Genomic DNA, 18969 nt, shown 5'->3' on the forward strand with positions numbered 1-18969 from the left:
AAAAAAAAAATCAGAATCAGCTAAAAAGAGCTTTTTGGGTTTATTCAGTGTGGTTCTACCAAACAGTGAATTCTGGAAAATTAAAAAATTGGTAGCTCTACTGTACAGTGGTGGTAACTTAGAGCAAGGAGATTTTTGTTTTTATATTACCCATTTCTTTATTAAACCTATCTGTCTTTATTAAACTCATCAAAGACATAGATATATTTATATTATCAATATTTTATATTTGATTTTTATACATTAATTTAATAAATCACAATAGCATTGGAGTTAAGACATCAAACACAAGTGAGCTGATTTAGGAATCTTAATTTTGGTAGTAGGGATAATTTGCACTGTCATACCTCAGTTCAGTAATGCATTTAAGCACACCTTTGCTCCAAGCTGAGCTGCCTGCAGCATTTGCCCATTAATTTGGCTCTGTAGCTTTTACTGTTCTTCCTTTAAAACCATTTGCAGCTGCTCATCACAAAGCATTGTGCTCTAATATGAACAAGAGACTCTTCCAGCTTTTTTAACCTCTTCTTGGGTGCACACTGCTAACAAGAATGAAATTTTCACTGAAGATGATTGGAGAAAAACTTTATAATCACTGTAGGTTTTAAAATACTCAATAGCCACTAGGTTCCCATGCAATGACAGACCTACTGGTAAAAATCCTACTAAAACCTATGCAATAGAAATCCAGAAAATTAAATCTAAAGCCATTAATTTATTGTCTAGTTCCCAAGGCACTCACAAGTTTTTTAAAACTGCTAGTTAAAAACACAAAATTATGGATTTTTGTCTTTTCTACATTTTTCTCTCTCTCTCTAGTCACAGGCAACTGATGGCCACATGAGACATCCTGTGAGCTTGTCCCTGGCCGTGTATCAGATGGCCTCAGCTGAAGGCTGGGTGAAGTGGTGGACGTTCTCCAGCATGTTTGGCAGCCCACCTTGGAGACTGCTGCTCGCAAAAGAAGGGAATGTGCCAGCTTTCGCAGATCTGTACTTGCAGGAGGAGACCTAGACCTGTGAGGCAGCACCCTGCCATCTGGCTCCTGGCTGGCAACCAGACTCTGTGAGTAATCCTCCAGTGGGGGAGGCTTTCCAGCTGGAGGGAGCCATCTCTCATTCCTCAAGCCCCCAGCAAAAACCCCAAATGAGCAGCTGTTTCCATAGGAAGACTTAGGGGCTCACCAGGCACATGGAGCTCCCATGATCTGTTCTTTGGAGGATTTTGAGGAGCACTGGTATCACATATGCATAGGTAGAATGGGAGAACTTCCTATGATTTGAAGGAGTCAGGATTGCAGATCTCCTGGCCACCCTCAGCTTTTTGAGCCTTCAGCTGATTTCAAGCCCCAGCTGGATGTGAAATATGTGAAAAAGAGTGTGACACACTCTTCCTTGTCACCAGGCCGACAGCACAGAAGCGTAGACAGCTATGCTAAGTCCAAGAAGCTGGGAAGCCCAGGTTTCTGGTGCTCACCAGCAATGTCACCTTGGTGGTCCGTGGGCAGGCTCAGCAGTAGTCATGGTGTCCCCACATCACACACAGCTAAGCTCAACATCCATAAGGCACATGAGGCAAACCTCAGGGCTCTGGGCTCCGAAGGTGAGCAAGCAGTTCAGCTGTGCCAGCACTCACCCTCACGCCTGCAAGCAAAACTCTTTTTCCACATATTCTTTATTCCACTGCCAGTCCTCTGAATCACCATGTCATTCCTTGCTTCCCCCTCACTTGTAAGCACATCCAGCTTGCTTATGTTTTTTAAAAGACAAAAAAAGTCCAAAGTTTTCTGCCTACAGATGTTTTGGGACATTCCTGACTTTGCCAGCTTCATTGGGCAAGGCACACAGTGCAGCAGGAACAAAAATGTGGGTTTTTCTTGGGGTTTTTTATTTTGATTTTTTCCATGGTCTTTATGCTAAGAATTTCATACTAAACAGCAGAAATTATTTCAAAATACCAGGAAAGCAATTTAAAGAAAAAAAACCCAACTTGACATGTAATAAATCATTTAACATCTCACCCTAATGCAACCTGCAGTGACTTTCAGTCACGTTATGGGTGTACACTCATCAGTTTTTGTGGTGCTTTGCATAAATTTCATTAGTATGAACAGAGTAATTTTAAAACACACACATAGACACAATTTTTTGGCTTTTCAGTTCATTATGAAATACTTTACCTCTGGGCAGATGACTAATATGCTATTAAATTTCTCTATCCTTGAGTTGTGTCATAGCCAAAAAAAGGGTGCAGTCACTCATAATCTTTATTAAATGAGTTGAATACACCCACTCAGGGAAAATGCTGTTGTATGACTTTAATGTGTCCTGCAGCAGCATTAACATGCTTTTAGGTCATTCAGCTCCATGTTGTGAAGCTACAATGATAAATCCATGGTGAAAACTGGGGGAAATTCCCTGCCTGTTCTGAGTAGTTTGAGAGGCATTACCCAGATGATTTAAATTCCGGCTTAGAAGAAGGAAAATTTTGCCTCATGTTGTATTGTGAACCCTACAGACCAGTACAGATGAGAGCTCTTCACTGTCATAACAAGGCAGTTGCTTTTACTTGGGAATAAAAAAGAGGTCTGCAAAGTTGTACCCCAACACTAGCCAAATTTCCACAATCCTAGTTCAGGTCTCCTCTCTGCCAAGGATCCCTCATATAATTTTTGTTATTTCCTGGATTGTTGTTTTCCTGTATGGAAACCAGGATAATCAAATTGCTTCTTTTGCTGCTCCCACTTGCAGTGGATTGATGTAAGCCTGGTCTGCAAAGGCTAGCATGGCCCTTCTCCAGCACACTGGGGCTGTGCCTGGAAGTGGGGAGTTTGATTTGTACTGAGGTGTCAAGGTGCAGCAGCGCTGCAGCTAATCCCCCTTGTGTTGATACATAAGGGAGGGACAAAACAATAAAATGAAATAAAACTCATGATGAGTTTTTAGTGTAGCAGGTCACTGCCACAAACTACGGATTTTATGTATCTGTGGATACAGTGAATTTTGACAAACCATTTATATGGGGCAACATAATTCTGAATAAATTTTTAGTTTCACCTGTTTCATGAAACAGGTTTGTTAAAAATTGTAGTCTTCTTATGGATTATTCTTTAGCAGAATAGATGATTAAATTTGAATTGTTTCTTATTGATTTTTTATTTGATTCTGTCCAGAACTAGACATGAATTCCTATGTTGTTTGTTATTTTTTTAAATTGAGTAGGGAAAACCCACAATCGATATAAATCATAAATAGGAAATCCAAATGCTTTTATAACATAAAAGTATGTCATAAAACCTTTTGTGAATATAATTTAGGCCAGAACCAGCCCATTTTCAAGGTGGAATAGAAAACATTTTACCAGCCATTAAAATGCCTCTATTAATATTAGCTGGATTAAGCTAGTAATTTCAACTGGAAAAGAATTTTCTCTCATAACTTGCAATGAAGAAATTCCCTTGTCACTGTAACTTCTTTGTCTACTCTTAGAAGTAGGCCTACTGAAAGTTGCATGAGTGATTGAAAGGCATTTAGAAGAACAACACAAATCTATTTGCCCATGCAGGAAATTTGGGATATATTCTGGTAGCTGACAGTGGCCACACTGGAAATTAATTAAACTTATGAGGAAACCTGAAACAGTGTCTTGTTATGAATGGAGAATCATCTGGTTTGCTTATATTTAGGGGTATATTTTTGCTTGGTTAAGGAAATTGTTTTTAAGTAACAAAAAGCTAAAATTCAGACAGTTATTTCTAATTTTTGTCGGTTTTTTTCCTTTCCAAGCCTGCACTTACTGAAATTAAATTGGAATATATTAGACATTTTATTTTGTAATTGAGAGGTTCATTGTCCTCTCATTGGGGCATATTCTAGAGAAAATGCTGTAAATTATAGGAATAGATATAATAATATAATATAATGTAATGTAATGTAATGTAATGTAATGTAATGTAATATAATATAATATAATATAATTCATATCATATCATAAAATGTAATATATAATATGATATAATAATAATATATAAGCTATAGTCATTCTAAGAAAAATCTATTGCAGCAAAAGAACAACATGGAAATTAAATTTGGCTCTTTTCAAGAAAGAAAAAGCAAAATGCTCTTAATAATATCATCAGTAAGAACTCCTTCCTTTATCCCTACTCATTGTACATTGGATTACAGTAACAGTACCTGAATTGATGAAACAAAGGAACATGAGCATGAACAGCATCAACAAAGGAACAACTATAAGGATGATAATGAATCAAGGCCTAGTTAAAAATTGCTCTTCAAGATGCACATTTATTGTGAATGTCTTGGCTTTATGACTTTTATCCTTAGCCTTACAGTGATATATAATAAATCCTTAATTTTCTGTGCAGCAATGTTTCTTCTCCCATTTCTTGGACATAAATTGCCTAAGGTTGATCTTTGAGATCTAAAGAACTTTTAAAGTGTCTAAATGCTTAATGGGGGAGATAAAGAAATATGGCTGTGACTAGAATTCCACTGAGATAAAGATTAGATTGCTAAAACTACTCCACTAAGGAAAGGCAAAACCACCATCTTTATCTCATTATGATTGTCACAACAGTAAAAATTCATTCCATGTAGCTATTTTAATTTATTCTTCCATTTTAATAACTTGCAACTTCATTCAAAACAGATGCAGTTAAAAAATGAAACAAAAACCGAAACCAAGACAAACAAACAAAAAAAAAACAACAATCAAAAAAAACCCCCAAACCACTATGTGAATCAAAACAAAGTAAAATTGAAACACAGTAAATATTTGAAATCCTTCTTTGTCAAAATCACTTGGTCTTAAGGGTTGTTAGTAGACGCAAGTGATAAAAACCATAGTCCTATGAATAACTGTTATTTCATAATGTCAGGCTAAAGACAAAGCCAAGAGAGCAGTCATACAATTGTACAGTTCTTATTAAAGTAGCAAACCAACAACTCATAAGCACATTAGAAAAGAAATGAATAATTTAGATGTCAAGCTGACACATACTGGACTAGCTTCCTTACCTCTTAAAATTCATAAGTCTACACAGGTCTTATAGGATGATTCAGATCTCATAATTTAATGAAACAAACTTAAGAGGCATTCATTAAATAACAATTCTGATAGAGAGATAATTAAGAATGACGAATTGAAAATCTACTTTCTTTTCCTCTATCATTCTGTGAAAAGTTCTACAAAGGTGTAATTTGCTAATTAAATCATGTGATCCAAATCAATGTTTCAGGCATGTAATTGCTTGGTGGTTTGCTCTTCTTGAAGAAATCATGGAAATTTCCAGAGAATTTCCAGAGAATTGAGAATGCACCTCCTTTCTGTTACTTTTTTAAACTATTTCCTCATTTAAGACGTTGATAACGTCTTTTTCTGTACTGTCTTAAAAAGGAATAGTCAAAAAGCAGGAAACTATTTGGATTATATCAAGATTGGGTGTGCTTAAAGTTGTGTATTTGCAGGAATCTTTCAGGAGTAAGCTGGTCTTTAGCTTAAGCACAGCAAAGTACTTAACTGCACTCTCATTTCTATCCCTGTTCATGGAAGGACAAAAACACATATTCTACATGACAAGTGTATCTCTGCAATTTTGCACAGCTACTTAAATTTTGTTTTCCTCCCCTTTCCTCCTTGTTTTTACGTGCAAAATAATGTCTTAAAAATTAGTGAAGACTAATTAAAACTAGTGAACATTTTAGATGTTTTTGCTGTTTCTTCCTGATGCAGATAACTTCTGCAAGCATGTCAAGAATGAAATATTATTTTGTATTGCATGCTGCTGTGAATGGAGGTGGCTACTGTCTATCTTTGAGAAGCTCCACCATCAAAAGGTTAGTTGATAATTTGATTTGTTAAAAAATACAGGATGTAGTTCATATCTTTCAGAGACGGATAGAATTTATCCCTCAAAACTGCAAATATGGCTGAGTGCAGTGAATAATTCTTAATGATAAGGGAAATTACAAACTAGAAATCATCCATTCCAGTAAAAAACTCCATAATCCTACTTTTATAGCAGATTTTAAGGGGTATATGTAAAATTTCTGGCTTATTGAAGAAGGGTTTCTAGTTTATTCAAGAACAGACTTAGATTTCTTACTTAAAGAGTGTATGTGTCCTGTGGTCAGTTCACTGCTTTTCTGTTTGTCTGTTTTGCTTTGGGTTATTTTCGTGTTTCTAGCATTATTGTCATTACAGAAATCTGACACATCTAATGTGACATGTCTTTATGACACCACTGGGATATTAATAAGAAGAGGGGGAAAAAATCCTTTAGACTCACATTTAACTAAAGTTAAATCTTTATTACACAATTTTTTCACAAATTGCACATATGCAAACCATTTTTCCAGCTGCTGGTTCCTACCATCCTGTTCCCCAGCTGGCAAATGGAAAAGCTAAGAACAAGTGGCACAGAGACTGCAGTTTCTGTACTTTCCCAGAAATTTTATCTTTGTTTTAGTGCCTTGCATTAATACTTACTTTTTCTGATTTGTGATTAGCTACTTGTACACTCTGTTATTTTCAGGAATTGCTTAGGCAGCCACAGTTTGAGATTAGCCCTTCCTTAGAAATGTGATTAGTAATCCAGTTGTAGTTATTTAGCTTCCAGTTGGTCGCAGTGAGTCAACTATTACCTTAGCAGCGGGAGTTCAAATCTGTTTTAGGAGGGCTCTGTGGATTTTCCAGTTCTCAGAAAAGTTTTCCAGAGACAATACTGCCATGGGCTGCAGATACTCAAGGAGGACAGATCTTCAACCTTGCAGCAGTTAGGGTGTCATGCTGATTTTCACATGCATCCCTATAACTCAAAAATATTTAGGACCTACCCATCACAACTTTGCTCTGCCAGTGTTATCAATCCTTATCTGGAGAGCAGTTAAAACCACTATTTTTGTACATGTGTTTTTGTTTACGGGGGCTGCTTTTCTCTGAGCAAAATCTTGTGATTTTGCTCTAACATGTCTTGGTGGCATCAGTAACTTCCTGAAACTTGGGAGTAATGGAATAACAATACCTGGGTATGCCTCTCCTCTATGTCTGTTGTCCTGGCTGTTTACACATGTGGTTGTCAAGCTGAATTAAGCATACCCTAGGAAGTGTATTTGACTAGAAACCCATGAAACTGGAATATCGTCCAGTAGACATTCCAATTGCTTTACAGTTTTGCATTCTCTTTATATATTTATATTTATATTTATATTTATATTTATATTTATATTTATATTTATATTTATATTTATATTTTATATTTTATATTTTATATTTTGTATTTATATTTATATTTTATTTTAATTTTATATATGTGTTTCTTAGCTAGATGTAAAGGACACAACACTCACAGACTTCATATCTCAATGTCTCCATGACTTTTACAAGAGAGGTGACGTAAAGGCATGAAATCATATTACCATCATGGAAAATCCCAAGAACTTTGACTCATGACAGAATGATAGGTATACATGGCTTCTGCATAAGATAAACCACTAAACTATCCATTTGTAAAATTTTCTTATCTGAAACTGAGTAAGCATGGTCCTATGCCCTGAAAAAAAATCTGTCCCAACTATCTCTGAAATTTCTGGGGTTAATATGATGGTGGCAAGATTAACAATATCAGATCATCTCCTGTTCAGTACGAACAGTGATAAACTCCGAAGTACTACTGGAGCAGAACTTTTATTAGACATGATCTGACCAGACTTGTTCTTCTATTGTAGCTCAAGATTAAAGCATTTGTTGCAACATTTTTTTAAGTAATCCACTCTCTGGCTGACTCATAACAGCTGTTAAATAACTAGATATTTAGCTTAAGATGAACTGAACCTATAAATTTAAAAGTGATACAATAACCAACCCCTTTACGCATAGCAAAATGCTTCTGTCATCATTTGAATGCTTTATGCTGACCTCACTGTCTACATCTGATTGAACTGATTTATTAGTGTAGTTGACAAAAGATGATAACAATAGTGATTACGTATTTCTGATGCATTATGGAGGAAGACAGACACCACATATTAGTGAGAGGCACTGTCTGGTGGGAGATGGAAAGGCTGACAAAATGTTTTTGAAATGTCCAGAAGATTGTTTGATGTTTGTTGCTGAGTGTTTCAATGACAGGACATGCAAAAAAAGCACACATGCTTTGTTTTTCCTTATTTTCTTTACCCCCTTTGCCAGTTATCTGGTAGTCTCTTTCCTTCCACAGGGCTGACCATGAAATCATACTTTTGTTATGAATGTAATGGTGGTATAGTCACTGTTTTTTCTGCCCCCCAAGAGGTTCTGACTTGTCAGAAACTTCTTAACAGTAATACTACCTGGTCCTCTGGCAGCAGTTCATTCTTTCTTGACCACAGTGCCTCAGAAGAGCTGACCTTTTTCTGATGGGAGAGGCTGACACCTAGAGAAGTAAAATGACTTGTGTAGGGCAGATTCAGACTTTTTATTCATAGCCACCCCCTCACTTACATCACAAGGAGTCCTCATGGGGTTTTTTCTCCAATGAAGAGACAGCAAACGTATAAGGCTTTTATTAAAACAAATCTATGTAAACACTCAACCAGATGAAAAAATGCTTTTTTTTTTTCTCTTGTTGACTAAAGTAATTTGCTTCCTTTTCACATATTCTCTTGGTTTAATTTGCATTGGTCCTAAGGTCTCCTTTAACCTTTGCAATAATATTTGAAAATCCATCATCTGCTGTTGGAATTAAATCTAGGAAGTGAGAGGGTTTTTTTTCTATGTGCACGGGTTTTATGAAGATGGAAGTAAAGTGACTATTTTAAAGATCACTGGTACATTCTTGAAACCTTTTAAAAAGACACTCAGCTTTAAGCCTGAGTAAAGTGCCTTAGAACTTAAAGGTTAATGATTTGAATAATGTGTTGTCTCAGTACAGATCTAAATTTGTAATAAATAATTCACACCCAGAAGTGAAAATGCTCAGTTTTAGTAAAGATGAGACCACCAGTGTTTGTGGGCACCCATGGTTTCAGGACATGTAATTTCCTCTGTTTTGTATTGTTGGGAAGTCCAAGAGTGCTTGCTTAGGTTGTACTGTGTGCAAACACAGCATGAAATAACAGATTTTTTGAGACCTGAGAGAGCACAATAAGGCAGTGACACAGATGCATCTGTCATGATACTAATGTGAACCAGTTGATAGTAAATCTCACTAATGTGATTTGTTTTTCTCCTCTTAGTGTACGGGCCAATCAGAGAGAAAGTCCGAAGATGTTCACCTGAAAATGATGGGGAGGAAATTCTGGCACTGTGAACTACTCTGCAGTATCAATCACCTTATTGTTAACAGAAAAGTAGAGACTGGTATGTGAAGAGCCTTGACAGTGACAAGAAGTCACCTATATTTGGTAAGAAAGGCAGGGAAAGAAAGAAGCCATGTGGTATTACAAAGACTGAAGTCACCTAAGCTGCAATACGAGAAAGGAATATTTTGCAGCCACAAAGCAGGAATGGAAAGAGCTGATCTAAACTCCTGCTTGCCAGAGTCACAGATAGTGATGGTGTGATGAAAGTGTGGGATTTTAAGAAATCAAATATGTTTTTTCTAACAGCCACATCCTTGAGAAAGAGAAAACAGACAATGAGATGGTCAATTCAATATTAGAGATTGAGAGTCTGTGAGGCAGGTAAGCATAAAGAAAGGAAAGGAGGGAAAGTCTGCCGAAATAGAGGGATGGCTCAAAACCTCCTGAAGAGATGTGAGAGACACAGAACAAGACATCATTTTTGAGAATGAAATTGGCCTAGAGTAGTCTGTGGTTGCCTTGTTTCTCTCATGTAGTCTTATATTTTTGCAAATTTGAGGATTAAATAGGAATATCTCATATAAAATTAAAAAAAATATATAGACTTCTATTAGGTCAAGTGAACAGATAGACTTCTATCAGCTAATCAGACATAGTAAATTTTTTACTCATTTGAAGAGCGTGTGAAGTAACCCAATACAAGAATCCAGTGATGACAAGTGTCAGGTGCTCATTGATATTTTAACCAGGGGAAAATTAACTTGGCTATTACTGGAAGAAAAACCACTTAAAAAAAGACATGGTCAAAATGGTAATGGGAATGGAGAATTACATTCTGTCCTGGTCACAGGAGTCCATGCCTGCAGAGCAGTGGATAGCCTCAAAGGGACTCTGCAGCTCTCTGATCTCCCCTTTCAGAGCCTCCCATTTTAGCTATGCAGACACTGCTTCTGTGTACATAGCCTGTTTTCCCTTCGGAAACTGAACTGAAACCATGCTGTTTCAACTGTAACAATGATGTTAGTTCCTCTCTTCGTCCACTCCTTAATAACCTGTTACAAAATCTGAGTAAATGCAACAAAGTTCAGAGATGTGTTTGGTGTAGGCAGAGGTAGGAGGCTGACAGTGAGGCTGCAGAGAGGGGCACCAACCATAACTTGCAGTTGTGAATGTAATGCTCAGGAGACCTGGCCATGCACTGTCCTCTGCCCAAGCTGAGAGCAGGATTTCCATCAGAGCTAGGGGGTTTCCCCTCCTGGAAGAGGATGTGATGTTTTGGGAAGGGGCAAAGGGGATGTAGCACATTGCACCAATAAAACTGGCTTTTATTAGCTGTGTTTCTCACTGGGCAACTGCTCCACAGCTGCACTCTTACAGCTCAGGATGAGGATCTCCAGGGGGCATGGGCTCTGTTTCAGGGCTATGAACAGCTCAGCATCCATCTGTGCAGTCTTCAGCCAGCTGTCATAAAAAATAAATAGCCACACAGCATGGCATCCAAGGGCTTCTGGAAGAGGAGGGACAGTTTTCTTAACAGACTTAAGCCTTCTCATCTTTCAACCTCTCTCTTTGCACACCTTTATCTTCTGCCAAGTGCCCCTCTTAAACAGATACACATCTTTGTCCCAGACTTAATTCTTGTCATCAGCTTCACTTTCTCTGCAATCATTACGCTGTTGAAATCACTAGTGAAATGTACAAATGTACAAAAATTTTTTTACAGTCAGACATGCGTCAGGTTGGGTTACAAACAAATGCTTGGAAAGCAGAAATTTTCAGCCCATTAGTGCCTCCCATTTTTGCTCTATGTAGCAGCTGTGCTCATGTCATGGTCACTTGTGGCTTTGAAAGACAGAATATTTTTAGATTATTGTCCAGGAGGGACTGGCTCAGAAGTCTGAGCCAAGCTCCATCCTGATCACTACTCCTTTGGTTCAGAAAGTGATACTTGCTTCCTGCTCTCCCCTCCAGAACTCCAGTTGGAGAATTCAACTTTTCAAACTCAGACAAAAAGTCATGGTAAAACAGATACTTTTTTTTATTATTATTTCAACATAATTATTGATCAAATTCACACAGATTTTAAAGGTCAGCAGAATGTCCAGTGTCCCTTCTCGAAGCCATGCCCCCTTCACACTCACTAAACTGCATCTTGTACCTGTTTTTCAATAGGCACATACCGATACAGAGATGGTGATGAGAAAGGTGAACAAAGAGAGGCAGAAGCAATGTGAGCCCAAGCATGAGCTTGTGATGAAGGTGAAGCGTAGTAGTTGTTCTTCAGAATCTAATACTACTCTTTCTTCAGGAAGGACTTTCTGTCAAGAGAGCTCATAAACACTGGCAGGCAAAAAGGCAGGTAAGGAATAAGTTACAAGTTGGAAAAATCAGATGATATCAGAAGAGCTTTCAGCAGACAGTAAAACACGGCATAAGCTGCACGCCTGTACATTTGCATAAAAAAGTCTCAATTTGCTTCTCAGTGAGCTGTGCTACAAGACCAATGTATTTGCCCCCAGACTGCTATGCCAGAAAATAGTTCGGCTAAGAGTCTACTTGACAAGGAGAAAATTTTCCATGTTATTACAAATTTTTATTGTCTTTGTGTATAAAGTCTTTCTTTACAGACTAGAGAAAATAACACACTAGTCCAGAGAAGCAGCATTTGAATATTGTATTCATGCCAGTATTTGCAATTCTTCCATCAAAATAGGTTTCTTTAGTTACTTAGAACCATCACTGGTAATCACAGCACATCTTCTACTAGCCCTTTTGCTTCATAATTTACTTTTTTTTTTTTTTTTTTTAATTAGAACGATTTCCATCTCCCTTTTTAGACCACCTGGAGCATTTTAGAGAGGCAGACCTAGCTACAGACTGTATGCCCATTCTAGCATGTTGAATGTCACTGTGGATGCTGACATAGTATTAGAGGTGTAATTGACAGGTAACTCGAGGGGTAGGTGGAGGGAGCACAGGCAGAAATTTTTACAGAACTCATCCAGGAAATTTATTATGTTGCAGAGGTAACAAGATAAGCTCTGGTGGTGGAGAGGCATGCACATGCAGAGGTATTGCCCAGAAAAGGAAAAAAGAGTTAATAATATGCCAGGTCTATATAATGATGTTTAATAGCATGTGTAGTGTAATATTTTATGCAACTGTAAAATATAAACATAATGTAAGCATGACAACAGTGTTTACAGTTATGGTGCAGCACTGTTCAATTCTAAGACAACTAAGAGATGACTTTGATGATGGCAGTGGGTATCTACAACAGCCTTAGCAGCGTGCAGTAATGGAAGAGTTAGCAGTACCCCACTACAGTTATGATTGCTGCACCCAAATCTTTGGATTTTTCTGGTGCTAAAAGGTCCACAAGATCCTGCTTTTGTTCCTGAGCATCTCTGTTGATGGCTAAAGGTCTCAGGATATTGCATATATGGCCAGAGTAATCTGTTAAAGGGCACAGCCAACGTAGCAGCTGATGTTCACGACCTGGTGATGACAATGCTGGCCCTCTTCTGCTGACCCCACCATTGTTATCCTTGGGCTTTACATTTAACTGCTTAGACAGTATGACTTATGGCTCTCAGGCCTTCATTCACTCCAGTTTCTGGACAGATTCATCATTACTGAGTCACTTGCTGAGCTGATCTAAAAGTGACAAATCATAGCATCTTCCTATTACCATGTTTTCATCCTGTAGCTCTTCCCCAGGGGAGACCATTCCCTGAAACCACTCACAGGACAGAGGAGATCTCTGCTTTCATCATTGCTCTATGAATCCTAAGCATGCCATTTTTGCACTTTTTTTTCTAAGTTCTACAAATCACATTAAATGAGAAAGAGAATAAATTTCTTCATGACAATATGAGCAGCTTAATTGTTGTCATACAAATACATCAATAAGGACAATAGAACAGAAAATATTTTACTCTGATGAGGACAGAACAAAATAGCACAGCTTTGGAGAAACAAAGGATGTAACTTTAGCAAACAGAAGTAATGCAAAACACAATAGGATGTCAGCTTAGCTTTGCAAGGCTGAAAAGGCAAAATTATGCGATGCAATGCTACTGCACTTACTCAAAATGGAAGTTGAGGAACAGCCACCTATAAAGGACACTGGACATTGAAGACTGTTGGAGTCTGCAATACAGAGTGTGTGCCCTTCTTTCTGATACTTAGTTTTAAGATCCAGAAAAACACTGAATTTCATACAACATGAGATTCATGAGCATGTTTTCATGGTGATACATGAGAACAAATGTTAAAGTTAGATAAAAAAATGCTAAAAGTGTGTGTAGATTAGAAAGTTTTTTTAAATCACTGGATGAAAACGTTAGTTTAGAGAACAAGAGACAAGATGAAGGATTTAGGGTGTTGTCTCTTGTCCCTTCTTCTTTCCTCTTCATGTTCTTCTCCTAGAGGTTTTTGGGTAATAGTGAGTGATTGGATAGAAAATGCCACAGTGCAGCACAGAGGTGATGGGTCATTGGGTCATTAAGAAAAATAATATACATGTCTATTGTTAATTGGGTAAAAACAGGTATAAAGATAAAAGAACTGCGTAATTCGGGGCCATTTTGTGCATCAGACATGAAGTGTGCCACAAGGCCTTGTTTGTACCATCAGAAAAAAGAAATGTACCAAATTGCAAAGATTAACCTTATGTAGCCAGCCTGGAGAGACCTGTTAAGTTTTGTAATGACTTTCTAATAAACACGAGAAACAAGATTCTGACAAGCTCGGGAATTTTCTTCATATCATAAGAACTGAGATAAGCAGGGCTCCCCACGAGGGAGGATCCCAGAAGAATTCAGTCCAAAGGAGACTGAGAAATCCAAGAATAAAAAAAAGAAAAAAAAAATACAGAAGAAATATAGCAGAAACAGAGAAACAGAAAAAGGATTTTTAAGAGAAAAGTTACAAAGACAAACCCCAAAGAACCATATAAGGACTTCCAAAAAGAGGGTGTGACTATGTAAAATGAACTAATACACATACACCAAGTGAGCAGGGATAGCCAGTGAGTATGTCATCAGTGTGTATGACAAAAACACACCGTTTTGAGCATCTACCCAATACTCAGGGCACTCAGTTAGAAGAAGGGTTCTCTGAGTTAGAGGAAGGATTCTCTCCAGAACACCTCAATAAAGAATGCTGCTTTCTAATACTCAAAACTGTGTTAGAAAGTTTTGATCTGGCTGATTTCTGTATCAGTGTTGAGGCTTTATGGTTAGATTGGGATAATGATACATTACCATATTAGTCTGTCACCACAGACATGTTTGTGCATCTTTGTGCACAGACATTCACTTGTGCATAAGTGAAGTTACATTAAGGTTTTATTGTGGGTCAGCTCTTCCCTGATGTGAGCAGAGACCCCCTACAGACATTTTGTTTTCCCGTCCATATTTATATAAAGATTTTTTTCTTTTCTTTGATTCTTCCTGATATCATTTGCAATTTACAAGTATGTTTCATGTTATGAGCTGTGACATAGCATGGACCATTTAAAGTTGGCCAAGAGTATTTTTTTTACTAAATATTGATAGTAAATCTGCTCCTACCTAAGCGGTTGCAGAGCTGGGGCCAAGCAGGGCAAAACACATACAACAGAATGTATAACTCATCAGGTTGGTTTTGCTAGGAGATGGCTATTAATGAAGGTTCTGAGAAGGAGGACATGGGATGCAGGACCCCCATCCCTGTCACTCTCACAACTGATTGAGTTCATTTTGTTCATAAGCTGATTGGTGCTTTTCCTCTCACACAGCCAGAACTCAGTGAGGCCAAGAGCACTTCAACTCTGATTTCACCTGCTTTTAGGTCATGTTTTTTATGCACTCATTGATGTTTTCGAAAAAATAAAAAACTACCCACCCTTATTTGAATGGAAAATATCTTCCAGATGATCTTACTAGGAGACAATACTTGAGCAACAGTTTCCCTGTATATGACCTTTCAGCATTCACATATTCGTTTTCTTGTTCTTCCAAGGCTCTGTAAATTAATATCATTCCAAGCTGTTAATAGTAATGATCCCTCTGTGAAGCTAAATACAATTTCTAGAAGAGCAGTTGCATATCTACTGCATAAAAACATTTGTGGTTTTTCTTGCTAGTATTTCTACTGAAGCAGTAAATAACTGTAAATTTTCCCCAAACCTTTTTTTCTCATCCCATTTCTGCAGAAATTGGGTGTTTGGTCCAGGCAGAACATGTAGCAATTCCATGGCTCCCATCACCTCTGAGTCACATTCCCAGAGGGCATTACAATTTGCATGAATGACTCCCTCTATTGCCTAGCTATCTTTTGAGTAATGTTATGTCTCCTATTCCTTATCACAAAAACTCTTTTTTCCCTGGGAAGCTGACTCTAAAAAATTTGGTCAAAAAAAAATCATCACATTAAACATAAAATTGGTGAAAAAGGTAAGGTGTTTTAACCAACAGCAGAGTGGAAAGTTAGGCCTGTCCCAAAATATATTCCTAATTAGATTTTAAACTGCACATATGCTTCAAACAATTATTTGCGTAATAAGATACATTTGATGGAAGTAGCTATTTTTTCAGCATGAGGAATTTGAGCTTTTTTTTCCATTTTTCAGTTACAGGGTATTGTAGCCTTACTATGTTTATTTACACTTGTGTAGAAATATCTCCCTACAATAGTTAACTTCTTCTTGGGAACACTGGTGTTTGCATATTGTTGAGTACATTCATTAATGTATGTATGTGCCCGATTTTCTGAGAGGACATTAGCAGATCATTAATCATTTGCTTACACTTACTGCTAATTTGGGAATTGAATTTATGCCAGCCTTACCAGAATGAGCTGTCATGAAGCATTAGTCATTTTTTTTGCATTACACTGGTGATAGAGGAAGTGGAACTTCTGGGAAATATCCAAAGCTCTGTTAGTGGTGGTGGCCGGTCTACTCATCTTTTAAGTACCTCCAGGAATGGTGACTCAACTACTTTCCCTGTTCTAGCCTGTTCCAGTGCCTGACCACCCTTAAGTGGAGGGATTTTTCCTAATATCCAGTCTAAACATCCCCAAGTAAAACTTGAGGCCATTTCCTCTCATCCTGTCCATTGAGAGAAGAGACTGACCTCTATCTCTCTACAACCTCCTTTTATGTAGTTGTAGAGAAAATCAGGCTGTCCCCTGAGCCTCTTTTTCTCCAGGCTAAACAGCTTCAGCTCCCTCAGCTGTTCCTTATAACCCTTGTGTTCTGGACCCTTTAATGCACTGGCTCTTAAATCTGAATTCACTGTTTTGTTTTTTTTTAAAGAATTCTATCCAATACCTTATCACTTACAAGACTCAATAACCTCAAAAACTAAGCTGTCAATAAACTGGATAAAATGAGGATTATACCACTACTGATCCTCTTTTACCAATTTGTAATTAGGTCTCCACGAATAATTTCAACCCTTAATCATTGATTGCTAACAAATCGTGATAGTAACAATCTGTGTCATGTAGGAAGACTTTCAGATCCTCCACATTTTCTTGAGTTTTATGCATTAATATGGAGGTAGCTTATATTAATTGCACATTTTCCTAGCAATAGTTTTACCATTCAATTATGATTATATTCTTTCTTCACAGATCTCAAGCTCCATCAATGTAATGAAACATTTTCTGCTTGGAAAAGTCATTCCAGATTTGTATACAAAAGTAATCAGAGTATTAACTGGTAATTATGAGGTGAACATTTTAAGTAAATTTATTGGGTTTGCGTGGCCTGGTTTTGGTAGCAAGGGACTACAGAGGTACCTTCTATGAGAAGCTGCTGGAAGCTTCTTCCATGTGCCAGTTCCTGGTGGCTCCAAAGATGGACATGCCACTGGCCAAGGCTGGGCCAGTTAGAACTGATGGTAATGCCTCTGTGATAACAGATTTAAGAAGAAATCAAAACAAAAAAGGGTTGTGCAGTTGTAATAGCAATAAGAGCAGAGTGAAAACATGTGAGAAGAATAGCTCTGCAGATACCAAGGTCAGTGGAGAAGGAGGGGAAGGAGGTGCTGGAGCTGAGGTTCCCCTGCAGCCCCTGGTGCAGCCCATGGTGAAGCAGCTGTGCCCTGCAGCCCCTGGGGATCCACGGGGGATGCAGAGATCCACCCACAGCCCGTGGAGGAGCTCATGCTGGAGCAGGTGGATGCCTGGAAGGGACTGTGACCCCATGGGAGACCCGTGGAGAGAGAGGCCCTGCTCCCAGGCTGGAGCAGCCTGTCCTTGGAGGATTGCACCCGTGGAAGAGTGACCTTCACTGCAGCAGTTTGAGGGGGCTGGTGCCCATGGGATGGACTCACATTACAGCAGTTCACAGGGAGCTGTTGCCCCTGAGATGGAGCCATGTCAGAGAAGCTCATGGAGAAATGTCTCCATGTCTCCCACTCTATGGGAGAGACCTGATGGTGCTGCAGGGGAACTCCCAGAGCAGTGGGAGAAGTTTTGGGTAATGAACTGACCATAATAAAAATATTTGAGTCCATTTGCTTTTACAGAACAGTTTTCTTTATAAAAAGTTCTCCTTGAATAGTTTTCCTTAAGAATTGTTTTTCTCCTCATGCACAAAGTGACATTACACACATTTATGAATAATAATAATGTCTTACATTTTACAGTCTTTTATCAGGATATACTAATTAATCAACCAAAGATCAACTACTCATTCAGTTTTGCATTATATTATGATGTTGGCATGCAGCTGACAGCAAATTGGAGAGATAGACAGAATGTTTAAGTATCAAATACATTTCTTCAGTCTAATCAGAAAAGTTGCTCTGCAGTAAGAATCATTTCCCACGCTGAAAGAAGTCAGCTAAATGATTGCCAGGTAAATTTGCTGAAAATTTGTCATACAGCGAGTAGTTTATTTGGAATCAGTATGATCAAATATACACATTGTTCATACAGAATCATGAAGTCACAGAAACTATACAAACTAAAATTTATTCTAGTGCATAATTTCTTAGAAAAAGCTTGTTGCAGAAATGTATTTGCCACAGTACTGGAAATACAGTAAGGCATTGTGCATCAAATTGTTATCAGAAAATCTGGGGGTTTTCTGATTTTCTTAGGTGTTTACTTTATTGTTGTTATTGTTGTGGTTTTTTTTCCAGAAATCCCAAAATAAATGTGGAAGAATTCATGTGGCAGATTGGAAAGACAGAATGAGATGAGCAAAACAGAGGCCTAAAAATAAGGAAAATGAGAAGGATGGTTTAATGGTGACATTGTTTGATGGTCATCATAGTGGTGATGCTAGGTTGATGGACTTGATGATCTCAAAGGTTTTTTCCAATCTTAATGATTATATGAGTCTGTAAGACAGGAATATACCATCTGAGCTTTACAATGAAAATGAAGGAAAAATGTACAAAAAGCAATAAAATGTGCTAATAGAAAATAAAATGTAATGGGGTAAATCTGTACTCCTACTGCCCAAGGATACATTTTTCTTCCTCTTAGCTTGTGGGTTAAATCAATAAGAATTTTTTTTTCCCAGACTTTCCATTTTATTTTATGTTGCCCAGTCATTCCATCCTGCAGAGATGAAAAATGTTACCACTGTTCAGAAAGGGTACCAGCCGCTCCTTTGGCTAGAATGTAACTAAGAGAAACCTGAAGACTAGTTTTCAGTACTTCTTTT

The 18969-nt window shown here is 37.8% G+C and overlaps 1 long non-coding RNA gene across 2 annotated transcripts; it reads left to right on the forward strand.

Annotated features, from left to right (window-relative positions):
- The first annotated feature begins 824 nt into the window (after window positions 1-824).
- On the forward strand, window positions 825-17391 carry LOC117243727. 2 transcript variants are annotated; one of them, XR_004495571.1, is made up of 6 exons: window positions 825-1065; window positions 5752-5855; window positions 7342-7481; window positions 9234-9401; window positions 11472-11658; window positions 16923-17391. It is a non-coding gene; the product is annotated as an uncharacterized LOC117243727 (long non-coding RNA). The 2 variants fall into 2 exon arrangements; XR_004495570.1 differs by lacking the exon at window positions 7342-7481.
- The last annotated feature ends 1578 nt before the right edge of the window (window positions 17392-18969 follow it).

The sequence above is a fragment of the Parus major genome, chromosome Z, assembly GCF_001522545.3.
Source record: "Parus major isolate Abel chromosome Z, Parus_major1.1, whole genome shotgun sequence".
NCBI lineage: Eukaryota > Metazoa > Chordata > Aves > Passeriformes > Paridae > Parus > Parus major.